Source organism: Bactrocera oleae, chromosome 6, assembly GCF_042242935.1.
Source record: "Bactrocera oleae isolate idBacOlea1 chromosome 6, idBacOlea1, whole genome shotgun sequence".
NCBI classification, from domain to species: Eukaryota; Metazoa; Arthropoda; class Insecta; order Diptera; family Tephritidae; genus Bactrocera; species Bactrocera oleae.
In genome coordinates this window covers 60,752,590-60,764,840 of record NC_091540.1, presented here as the reverse complement: position 1 = coordinate 60,764,840, position 12,251 = coordinate 60,752,590, and the positions used below count along the sequence as shown (strand labels likewise).

Below are 12,251 nucleotides of genomic sequence, written 5' to 3'. Positions count from 1 at the left end.
CTTTTACACTCTTGCTTACGCTGCACCATAAAAGCGTTGTAATTGCAGTATTGTGGTTTGTAATTAAAATTAAACCAACCATTACTTTGCTGCAATTGCTTTGGAAAATCGTTTAGTAAGCTGAGTGCCACAAATGGACGCATGCAATTAAGATGAGTGAGGACTTTTTTGCTATACCAATTGTTGTTGTTGTAATTTGTTTAATTTCATGTGTTGTTGTTGTTGTACTTTATCATTTTTGTGCTGTCCAAGTTGCTGTTGTTGCTTTTGAAGTCATGCATATTCACCTGCTTGTGCAATTGCGCTCACTTGCAACAGCAACAACAACAACAACAACTCATCGCATCGCAGCGCATTCCAGCTGTCAACTTTGGCGCCGAACGTCCGTCCAATAATAAGTATTCAAGTAAATTGAAAGTCTAAGTCATCAAAATGCGATGCTATCATTAAATGGCAGCAAATCATAATTCATTTTTTCTACACTAACACACACACACGCACACATGCACATACATATATAGACGAGCAAACATATTTTCTAGCTAAACTATTGTGCCACCAGCGCCACACCAGCCAAATATTAATAGTTAGATACACACACATACATACATACATATATGCATATACACATTGTACACACACACATATATATATATATATAAATATATATGTATGCTTCCATATAGGCATGATTATATAAGTTACTTTTGCCTGCCAGCCACTCCTTTGTCGACTATCGGTCCGCACGCTCGTCCGTCCAGGCGTTAATAGAGTAGAGAGCCAGAATTTATGATAGACGCTAATGCATGGCCCAGGCATGACCAGAGCTAGCAAACCCACAAACACACACACACACACACATATATATATCTTGTATATAGTAGTCGTAAAGGTAGCAAGGGCAAGCTGATAGTCAAGTTAGTTAGGATAAAAGCAGTAAAGATATGAGTTGATGCACACACACACACACACACACACATGCAGCTGTACATGTATTAATTATATAGACAAGTAATCGCATTCTTTTATTATTACTAGTGTCGTTGGTTTTGTTGTTGTTACAGTTGCTGCTGTTATGCAATGCACAGTAGGTAGCCAGTTTGGTAGTCAGTCTCCGGCAATTGCCACTTTATAACGCCAAGTGCCCGCAGCACCAGCACTAGCACCAGCAGCAACAACAACAACAATGCGGTCTAGTCAGGCAAGGATGAGTTCCTTATGCAGTGTGGAATAATAGGAAAACACCTTTGGCACTCAATCAATTGGAATTCCTGCTCTGCATACAAACGCTGATAGTGTATGTGTGTGTGTGTGTGCACTTAAGCGATTGCACATACCTATGAGTGTGTGTAAGTGTTTGCATACAAGTACAACGGTGGAGCTCTAGTGGAGTTTGTGAGGTTTTGTTGCCGCTTTGTGGTATTTCATGGGAATTTTCGTTGCTCTAAGCCGAGTTTGGTAATTGAAATGCAAAAACCCTACATAAAATATCAAACTCGGAAGAAGCCGGACTGAATTATTTAAAAAATAATATTAAAAATTAATGATTTTGCTACAAGTGCGTACCTTTTATTAAAACTTCACCTTTACCATAGAAACGTAATATTTTACGGTTAAATACCCCAAGTACATCGTTGTCATACTTGAAGCCTAAAAAGCGCCTATAATGGTTCCAGCTCTCTCGGGAAATCAGAGTAATACAAAGTATATGAGATGGATGCCTCGTACTTCATCGTGTCTTTAGTACCAAAATCGAAAATTTTTAAAAACAAATAATACCCTTCACAAATATAAAATATTTCCATACAAAAACTTGATTTTAATCGACCAGTTTGTATGACAGCTATATGTTATAATTGTACTATCTGACCGATTTGCTCGAATATTGTAGAGTTGCTTTGGACAACTATCCATGTCAAATCTCTTGAAGATATATGGTCAAATAAAAAAGTTTTCCATACAAGTACTTGATTTTGAGCGGCCAGTTTGTATGTCAGCTATATGCTATAGAGGTCCGATATTTTAGGTTCCGACAAATAAACAGTTTCTTGGGGAAGAAAGAGGCGTGTGCAAAATTTCAAATTGATATCTCGAAAACTGAAGGAGTACACTCAAAATCAAATATAAGATCCAACTTATAGCTCAAATAATAACACTCAAACTCAATATAAAACGTTAAGAGAGTAGCAAAACGAACAAGCAAATAGAATAAAGTAAATAATTTGACAGCGTTGAAAGAGAGCAGAGACAAAAGGCTTATATTTTGATGAAAAAAGTTGCATATTTGAATAACCAGACTTTGTAGGGACATCTCTATAACTTCTACAGCTGAAATGAGTTATAAAACTTCATCATAACAGAGGTCAGAGTACACAAATTAGCAATGAATTGGAGATTGGGATTAAACTTAAAATAATTTGTGACACAGATAACCTCACTGCCAAGTTCTCAATGTTGTCTCACTTGGTAGGTTTTGAGACTGTAGGAATGCTGGCGATAAGCAGGGCATCTAGTGCAGAAGACTAGTGAGATATTTTCTACTGTTACCATAGAGTAACCCCTCACTTTTTGTAAAATACCTTAAACATTTTAACTTTTTTTTTTCTAAAGAAAAATCTAGTTATACAAAACTTTACGTAGTTAGAAAAATTCCAGCAAAGATGGTTGAATTATTCGGAGAATATTAAATAAAAAGTTTATGCTTAGTTTTTAAGTTCTAGAGTCAAATTGAATTACTTTCTTAACAAAACCCACCAAATGCGCCGCACTCAACGCCACTGTCCTTAAACATACACAAATTTACAAAGAGGCTTCGTCGCTCAAGCTGCGGCGCATAAATATTGATATCCAGTTTGCTTTCAAATATGCTGTGATATATTTAGAATAACAAAAACTACAAAAACTAACAACAACAAACATTAAAAAAAAGAACTAACTGCCTTCACTGGACAGGCGTCCGAAAAACACGTATCGTAAAATGTTGCTATGCCGCGCGGTGGACAGCATGAAAACCGGCAGCGCGCGGCGGTCACATCGATCACTATTGACAGTTTTCGAAGAAAATAATAGTAAAAAAAATTAGAAAATCAGTTAAAATAAAATCAAGGTGCATGCACACAGACTTGTAATGGAAAAATATTTTGTTAAAAACAAATAGATATAAAGAGTATAATGGTATGTATTTTAATAAGTCATATGTGCAGCGCGCACTTGTCCCATTGGCTGACTGCTTGATTGGCCACTCAATCATTGCACAACAACAGCACCAGCCGAACTGCACATGTTTGTATGCATGCAAATGCATTGGAATTGCAAAAGAAACAAACGCGCGCGCCAACGTGTATGCGCAAATGTGACTTGCTGCAAATCAAAGGTGCGCGCGCTAGCGGTACAGCGCGCAGTTTTTCACAATTTTTGGAACCTTGCGCGTTATTGCAATGCCACATGCGTTTGGTTAATTTTACATTTAGGTAATTTTATGTGTGTGTGCGTGTGTGTTAATGCTCAAAGCGGGCATTAAATGGATTTTGGTTCACAACAAGTTGACATTTCAGTTGACAAGCGCGGCATGCAAAGCGACGCGATGCGACGCGTCCAATCACAAATTTCGCTCTGCGAATATGTCGCGCCGCGGATTTATTATATGTGAACAACGACGAAAAATTAATGCCAGCGTCGCATGACGAAGCAAACGACTTGGCGGTGGCTCTATGGTGGAGCGGTGCGCTACAAGTTTATTAGTATGTTGACGCAAATTAACAGCGACTCGCGCGCTTCCACTGTCAACGTGTGACGCGCGGTGCGGCGCAACGAAACGTTGCCGCTAATCTTTGCTGTAGAGCAAGTTGAAAACTGTGCGCTATAACACATGCCACAAACAAACGACAAACAGCAACAGTCCACTGACAACACTGTAACGGCAATTGCAGCGACAACAACAACAGCACCAGGCAATATTTTAACGGCAAAAGCCAAATAATTTGTAAATGTCAAGAAATTTTGACAGTTTGTGGTGATGTTTTGCAAATTACGTTTGTAATTGCAGCGACGAACAGTAAACAACGAAGCGCGAGTGGCGAACGACGGGCGGCAAGCGGTCTGTTGTATGCGCGCGCACGGTAAGCGCTTTAGCTAGTGATCGTAGCCGAACGCGTTCGTTGGCAAAATTTAAAATGAAGCGAAATGAAATATCAAAGGTGGAAAAATTCGCTTTTTGCATGCCGACAAGTGGTGGCACACAGCTGGCGCGCAACACTATAAGCGCACGTTGCACCTTCACTCTGGCTGGCTGGTTTTTACTGCAACGAAATTACGCTAATCGAAATGACAAAGTGTATTTTGATCAAAGCGAAATTTGAAGAAAACACGCACCATTGGCTGACTGGCTGCCTTGGGGGCCCCAATGAGCATAGCGCGCGCACATATTGCATTAATTTGCAGAAAGGAAAATTTAAATCTCTTTTTTATTTTCGTTAAGTGTTTTGTGTGCTTTCGAAAAATCGAAAACGCTCGATATGACAGCTTACGGAAATAGATTAGTGATCGATTGAAGTGTTTACGTAGTTTGACCTAAATAGTTCGAATAAGTAAATTTTTGATATGATATGAAGTATGGGTAATTGCATTTAAGTAGTTTTTGAATAACTCGCTAATTATATTAAATTTCCAAACGTATCTGGAGAATCTTAACTTGTGAATCCACATCCAATAACACGTTCAGACACTAAGGTAAACACTTTCATGAATTGTTTATAAGAAAAGAGTTGTGAAAAAAATGCCAAAAAAACTCATAGAAAGTTAAGTTGGTTAAAGTTTTGCGTATGAAGCGTGTTAATGCTAGACTCGTGCCAAAGGTTCTGAGTGTTGAATAGAGGTCGCAAAAGATATGCGTGACAAAGTAGTTGAGGGCTCTATATTCATCGAACGCAACATTATTGGTGACGAAACATGAGTTTATGCATATGACGTCGAAACTGTTCAACAAGCTAGCGAATGGCTCCTCTAAAATGGGGGGAAACTCGCTGAAGGCATAAATTGGATAAAGCGCTAGTATGCCTAATTTATGGCGATATACGTAGTAAATATACTTTAAAAATTAATTTTTTTTGTTAGTCCGGGTCAAATTTGATCACTTAGTCTGTGTGAACTTTTGGTACACGCTGTATAACTTGCGTTAAATGCAAATTTTTAATACTTTGAAAACAACGTTTTTTTCTGGAGTCTCAAAGTTGTATAGGCTGAAGTGGTGTGAAATTCAGCTCGTCGAATTCCAAGTTCAAAATAAAGGTGTATGTAAAAGCAAACGTTGAAGCAAGCGACAATGATTTGCTTTTTGTATTTGAAAGGCATATATGTATATCTTTAGAAAATGTATCAAACGATGACGGTCAGATAAATCAGTGACATTATACTTGCAAAATAAAAAAAAAATAAATGATTGTTTTCAAAAAAAATTTTTTTTTTTTAAGAAAATTTCAAGTTATATAAACATTTTTTTTTTTCCTTAAAAAAAATATCAACGCGACCTTATTGACCAGCATACATACTGAATAATCAATTTTGGGCTAAAATTCTTCGAAAAAAGTCAATTTATTGACTGCTCCTTGAACTCTAGTTGATCCTTATGGCTGCTTGTGATAGACCACTCGGTGAAACCATAACCTATGTACTATGCAGATTCAGTCGCGTAGAACCGGTTTTCTTAAGAAACTCGATCTTCTGTATTGGTCAAGACTCCTCAACAAAAAATTATTCGAGTAGAGGCTAAAAACCAGAAAATATTCTTTGAAAATTGACTCTATATATTCTGTAGTATATAATTATTTAATTATAAATGTAGTATATAATTATTTAATTAATAATTATTTAAACTTACTGGAATAATCGAAAACATTACCGACTTATCAAGCGACCCTCGTCTGTAACTATAGTTTTGTAATGAACGCCAACCTGTGTTGTACTTGCAAACAATCGGTTTAAGTGATCAGCTAGTAGCACCAGCTGAGAAAGTGTGAAATGGGTTTTGCAGCGGCGCAGCACACACAGCACACACACACATACACATATCTTGGTATAACTTCAGGTGGTGTGCGGCTCTTAGCAGCGGCACGCATTATACGCGGCGCGTACAAAACAACTTCAAAGCGATAAAAGCCGCCAAAAGTCAAGTAATACCATCAGAATACTCAAGCGTTGCGATGCCAGGCGACACACGCACACACACACACTTAGATATATATATATGTAAAGAAAGGCATGTGTGTGAAGGCAAAAAGCCTAATTGTCTTTCAAAACGCAATCAAAGCCTCGACCGCAGCTAAGCCGCAATCTATACTGAGACCAAAGGAATGAAAAAAAAAGAAACAACAAAAAAAACGCAAGCAAATAATAATATTAGAACCTGTCATGCCAATGGCCAACAACAACAACAATAATAACGACAATAACAACCATGTAAAGAATATGACAATGGCGATGACGTTGAGGTTGGCGAACGACGCTGATGTGCCGGACAGCATTGATTGTGATAGAATTTTTACGATAAATAAAAGACGCGGACTGCCAAAGATGAAGATGAAGAAGAAGAAAAAATATAAATAAAAAATAAATACAAAAAAAAAGTAAACACTTGAATGGCATTTGAATTGAAGGTGCGTGGAATCAACGACCGAAGAGCAGCCGGCACTGACTTCGGCGAAAATAAAAAGCAAAAAGCAACAAAAACAGTATTCCGAGAGTGACCGCGCGCTCACTTGTGCCAAAAGGGTGAACTAATGACAGTTTAATTTACTTCTTATCGAAATTAATTCTTCTGCCGCGTCATCTATTGGTGGGACACAAAAACAACAAGCGACAACAGCAACAACAACAATAAAAGCCATCACATGCCACAAAGCACTTGTAAAGCTTAGTTGAGAATACAATTAAATATGAAGAGACCACGCAACCGCCAACCACCGCACAAAGACGCCGTCCTCCAAAGACACAATGCCGCTGTAGAAATGTCATCTTCGTTGGCTATCTTCGTGGACAGACTCGAAGCGTCAAGGTATTTCAACTCAATTACGACGCGCATATTTACTTGAAGCCGCACTGTTACGCGGAACAATGAAATGACATGACTTCTATACATATAAATTTGTGTGGAAAGTTGTTTTTATACCCATGCAACATGTTGCATGCAAGGTATTATGATTTTGTTTAGCTGACGGTACCTTTTTAAGCGGCAAATATTGTTTAGAAAAGAGTTTATATATCAAAGTTTACAGAATGACATAATAAATTGACATAGTTATGGCAGACTCTCTTAGGAACTCCGTATGTATGTTCAGAGGAGGCCAATGTTTACCTCTCTACTCTCTCACAAGTTTTTCCAAAAGCGCGAAACTCATATTTTTCTCATAAATAAAATAATTTTAGATATGGCCTTAAACTCGATTTCATTGACAATAAACACTACTCATAAACACGGAGTTTAACATATACAAAATTTTGTTTCACGCTCATTGCACATATATTTTTGTATTTTTAAAAATTAAATTCTAACTCTCATTAAACACTACTTTTTTTTTTTGGAGTTTATGGAAACACAACCCTGATTTATTAAAAATATGACAGTGCGCTTGATAAAATTAGACGCTGCTGGATTTTTAACAGTTTAAACTCTAGTGTTTCTTAAACACTGACACTAGCCAATAACCTTAAACTCGAGTTAATAACTCTCAAAAATTCTTTTAGGTTATTGTTAACAGGATATGATGAGCTAAAATGATTTCACAGATAATATTAAATATTTTCACACGCTCTTCAACTCATAACAGTAAACTCGAGTTAACTTCATTTATAATTTTTTAGATAATTGTGAATTTGCTATTCTCCCTAACAGCTTAAGCTAGACTTAATTAAATACTACGGGATCATATTAGCTGAAATTTCAATTAGACTCGATATTTTTATAACAATATGATCTATGATATAATATAAGACTTATGATCTATGGTCTGAGAGAGAATAAATTTCAAAACAACCTTTCCTAAACGCGCGCTGGGCATTTCGATTGAATTTGAGGCGCCCTTTATCATACATTTTTAAACATTCAAGTCTCTACCAGCCTGCACTCAGAGTCGACCAACTACTCGCTTGTAGACACAAACTCTGGTGGCACGTTAACAACATGTCAGCATTGTAGAAACACGTTTCACATTCTTCTAATGCTAATCGCCTTCACCCGCAGTAAAGAAAACGAAAAATAAAAAAAGTTGAAACATCCTGCTGCCACAAATGCCAACAGTACGGCAAGCTAGCGAACAGGTGCAAATGCAACGCGTTGCGACGCTATGTTATGCAAGCTGTAAGGAGTCCATTGTCTGCACAAGACACTTGCAAACAGTGCAAGGAACGACAAGCGATGGCGAGTTAATAAGTGGAAGTTAGTAATTGTCTAGAATTGTCGTTGTGGGGACAAGTTAGAGTGCAGGCGCGCAGCCGCGCCACTCGACTCGACTCATGACATTCGCTTAGCATTTTTATTGCGTCGCTCATTTGTGTACGCTGTGTCATTCGTAGAAATAGAGTTGTAGTTGGACGCCTAAACGTAAGTGCCAGCATAGAAATACACCTCTCGCCATAGCGCTTTACTGCCATGCATTGCTATGTCTTCTCTGCTTGTGTGTCTTATGTGCGCAGAGTCCTTTGCTGTCGCTGCCGCCGCTTAGATACCGCTGCTGATCATTTAGTGCCGATAATGCGCGCACTCTGGCACTCTCGCTCTTTGGCTTCTATCACCTTTTGCCACTCACACTCACAGGCGCGCACGCACACTGTGCTGTACGCTGGCGGCGGCGCGCCTTCGTCAGTCATCCGATTCAAATAATTTTCGTGTTTTATGTGTAATATATACGTATTTGAATATTAACAATATAATATGCATGTTTATGAGCGCATAGCAAGCCGCGGACGCATGGCAAACGCAGCATAGCGCAACGGTTAGAACGTCATTAAATTGCGTACCCACACCTCTAAGCAGCAAAAACAAAAAAAAAAATATATTATAGAAATTAGACAAGTAAGGCTGAAAATACACAAACCCAGCCCCGATTATCAGTCGGGTCGGACTACGTACTACGGCGGCACGGCAGGCAGGCCGTCTGTTAGTCGCTTAGTTTCCTGTTCGTTTGCCAACAATTTATGTCAAATAATTTTTTAATGTTCGACTATTTAACTGCGCCCATTTGCGGTACTCGACGGTTGTGAGCGAAAAAAATAACAAATACAACACAAAACGTTTACTTCGTCTTGATTCAGCTCTTGTACGCACATATTAATATGTTTGGCTCTTTGCTGGCGAAGCAGATGTAAATTTTTTTCATAATTATGCAGTTTACAAGCGATTGGCCATTAGGTCTGAAAATTGCTGTCAAAAATGCTTGTTTAACAGACGTTTTTCTTTTTTATCGAACTATGTAAATTTTAGTTGTTACACGGAAGCATTTAACGAACTCGAAATACCTATATATGAGTGGGAAAGATGCGAGTAGAAGGACGTATAGCTAACATATGGATATATTTGTATGTATGATATTTCTACTCGAGACTCTAGTTCCTGAACTAGTTTCGTTGTAATGCAATATGGATTGTTGCTAGAAGTCGTTTCCTTATAAAAAAATTTGGTTTCAACATTGCAGCGTCCTAGGAAGTATCAAGTTTACTTTTCTACTGTTCGGAATTAGCTTAAAATACAGACTAGCAATCTTTGCAAGTAGGTTTGAAAAGCAATACTATTTTTAAAGAAACTCTGTGTTCTTACCTTATGAATATTTTGTCTGATTTTCTTTCTTCTGATAAAAATTAAATTATACTTATACAAATTAAGAAAAAAAGCAAAGAAAAGACATACCAAATACCTAAACCAGGTTTTTATTTATAGCCAACTACACAGTAAAGTTTTTAAACGCTTAATCCGTTCATAAACAAGCAACATTAAACTCGAGTTAAAGTCATTTAAACATTTTCTCTAAGTGCATGCGAGTGTATAGTTGGTGGCATCGTCTCAACAGTATCTACTTATCTCTGAAACTTGAAAGTTTCTGTTTTTAGTTCTGTTTCTGTTGCTAAAAACTCAGTAAGACTCCAGCTAATTTTCGATTTAGTCATTATATTCCAAGGTAACCCAATTAATATCATTGTTAGAGTTGAGCGACAGAGATAGTACTAAATAATTCGTTTGCGTTTTTTTTATTTGTGCAAATTAGGATAAATTTGCGCTTAAAATATTATTTTGAGAACAGTGAGTTAGACTCCTATCCACTGATTTGGATTTGAAAAATTAACTTCTATGGCTTCCGATAGGTTTTTACTTTCTAACCAAACTCATCTCAATTTTATAGTTTTTGTACTCAAAATATATACCGGAATTGTATTAGCTGACTTCACAAGAGATAAAAATATTAAATTCTGAATTATTTGCTAAATACCGTACATTTCTAAAAGGTTCAATGAAGAGAATAAGAAAAAATTATTGTATCAGTTTTTCATTTGCAGAAGAATGGAATATCAATATTTTTGAATCAAAAGAGATCTATATTATAACGGGAACGTTGGAAATTGAATGAAATCTTATATTCTTTGCCTAATTTTGCCAAATCACTGCAATAAACCGCATCTAAACAACAAAAAAAGCTTTAAATTCATGCCGCAGGCTTAAATTTTTAATGCTAAACGATCGTGTTAAATGAGACGTTTGATTCCGCTTAATTTTTGCAGCTGCCAGACTGGTTTGTTTTGGCACTCGCGAGAATGATTGTCAAAATGGAACAAAAGGGTCATTGAATTTGATGTTTGTTTGTGGTCATAATTTATACATATATGTGTGTTTGTGTATGTGTGTTATGCTTGATTATTTACAGCTTTTCGTAGAATTCCGACATTTTAGACGAAGAATGTTGACAAATGTTTAACAAATTTGAGCAACAACTTGAAACAACAAAACGCTAAGGATATACTTACAAACATGCCTACGTATACATATATATATATTTATATGCGTATTTGTGTAGAAAATCATATGTATTTGTATGTATACAAAGAATTTCATATTCCATGCTTAATATTCATGCTATATTAATTTATTACTTATAGTTATATTATTAATATTTTTTAATTGTTTTTTATATTTCTTTAATTTTTTTATTAACTTTTTTAAATTTTTCTTTAATTTTTTATTAAATTTAAAAAATTTTTTTAATTCATTCATTTAATTTTATTTTATATAAATTTTACATTTTTTATCAAATGTCTTTTTATTTTCTTTAATTTTTTATTTATTTTTTTTAGTTTTCTTTAATTTTTTTAAATTTTTTTATGCATTTTTTTGTTTGTATTAATTTTAACTTTCTTTAAATTATTTTTAATATAATATAATTTGTTATAATTTTTATTTTATTTTTAATTTTTTTTTGTATAAATTCTATTTTTTTTATCAAATTTCTTTTTAAAATTTTTTATTAATTTTATTTTAAATTTGAAAAATTTTCATTTTATTTATTTATTTAGTTTTTTTTCTATAAATTTTAGTATTTTATTAAATATTTTTTTAATTTTCTTTAATTCTTCTATTAGTTTTTCTCATAATGTTTGCACTTTTTTTAATAAGTTTTTATATAATTTTTTAAGTTTTTATAATAATAATTTTTTTAAATTTGTTTTTTCTATAAATTTTATTTTTTATTAAATATTTTTTTAATTTTCTTTAATTTCTTTATTAGTTTTTTTCATTCTCTTAAACTTTCCTTAAATGTTTTTTTATATAATTTTTTAAATTTTTATATTTATTTTTTTAAATTTGTTTTTTGTATAAATTTTATTTTTATTATGAAATTTCTTTTTAATTTTCTTAAATTTTTTTAATAATTTTTTTTTATTCTTTGATTTTTTAAACATTTACTTATTATTTCTTTTTCGTATCAATTTTAACTTTCTTTAAATTGGTTTAAATATCATTTTTGTAATTTTTTATAGTGTTATTTTATATTTAAAATTGTCTTTGAAATTGTCTTTACTTATTTTTGTTTTCTTTTTCTTTGATTTTTTTTTTTTTGTAACAACTAACGAATTCGTGAAGAATTTTAAAATTCGTGTCGTGCGCCCAAAGGTACAGACAAATAAAAAATATTTATGTATTGTAAATATGTACATATTATAAACATATGTACATACGTATGTACAGGCAAGCAAACAAATCATTGCTTTGAAAT

The 12,251-nt window shown here is 34.6% G+C and overlaps 1 long non-coding RNA gene across 1 annotated transcript in view; it reads left to right on the top strand.

The window, feature by feature from the left end:
- The window catches only part of LOC118683390 (uncharacterized), a 69,124-nt gene that overhangs the window by 39,826 nt on the left and 17,047 nt on the right, over positions 1-12,251 (top strand). The window lies entirely within an intron of this gene.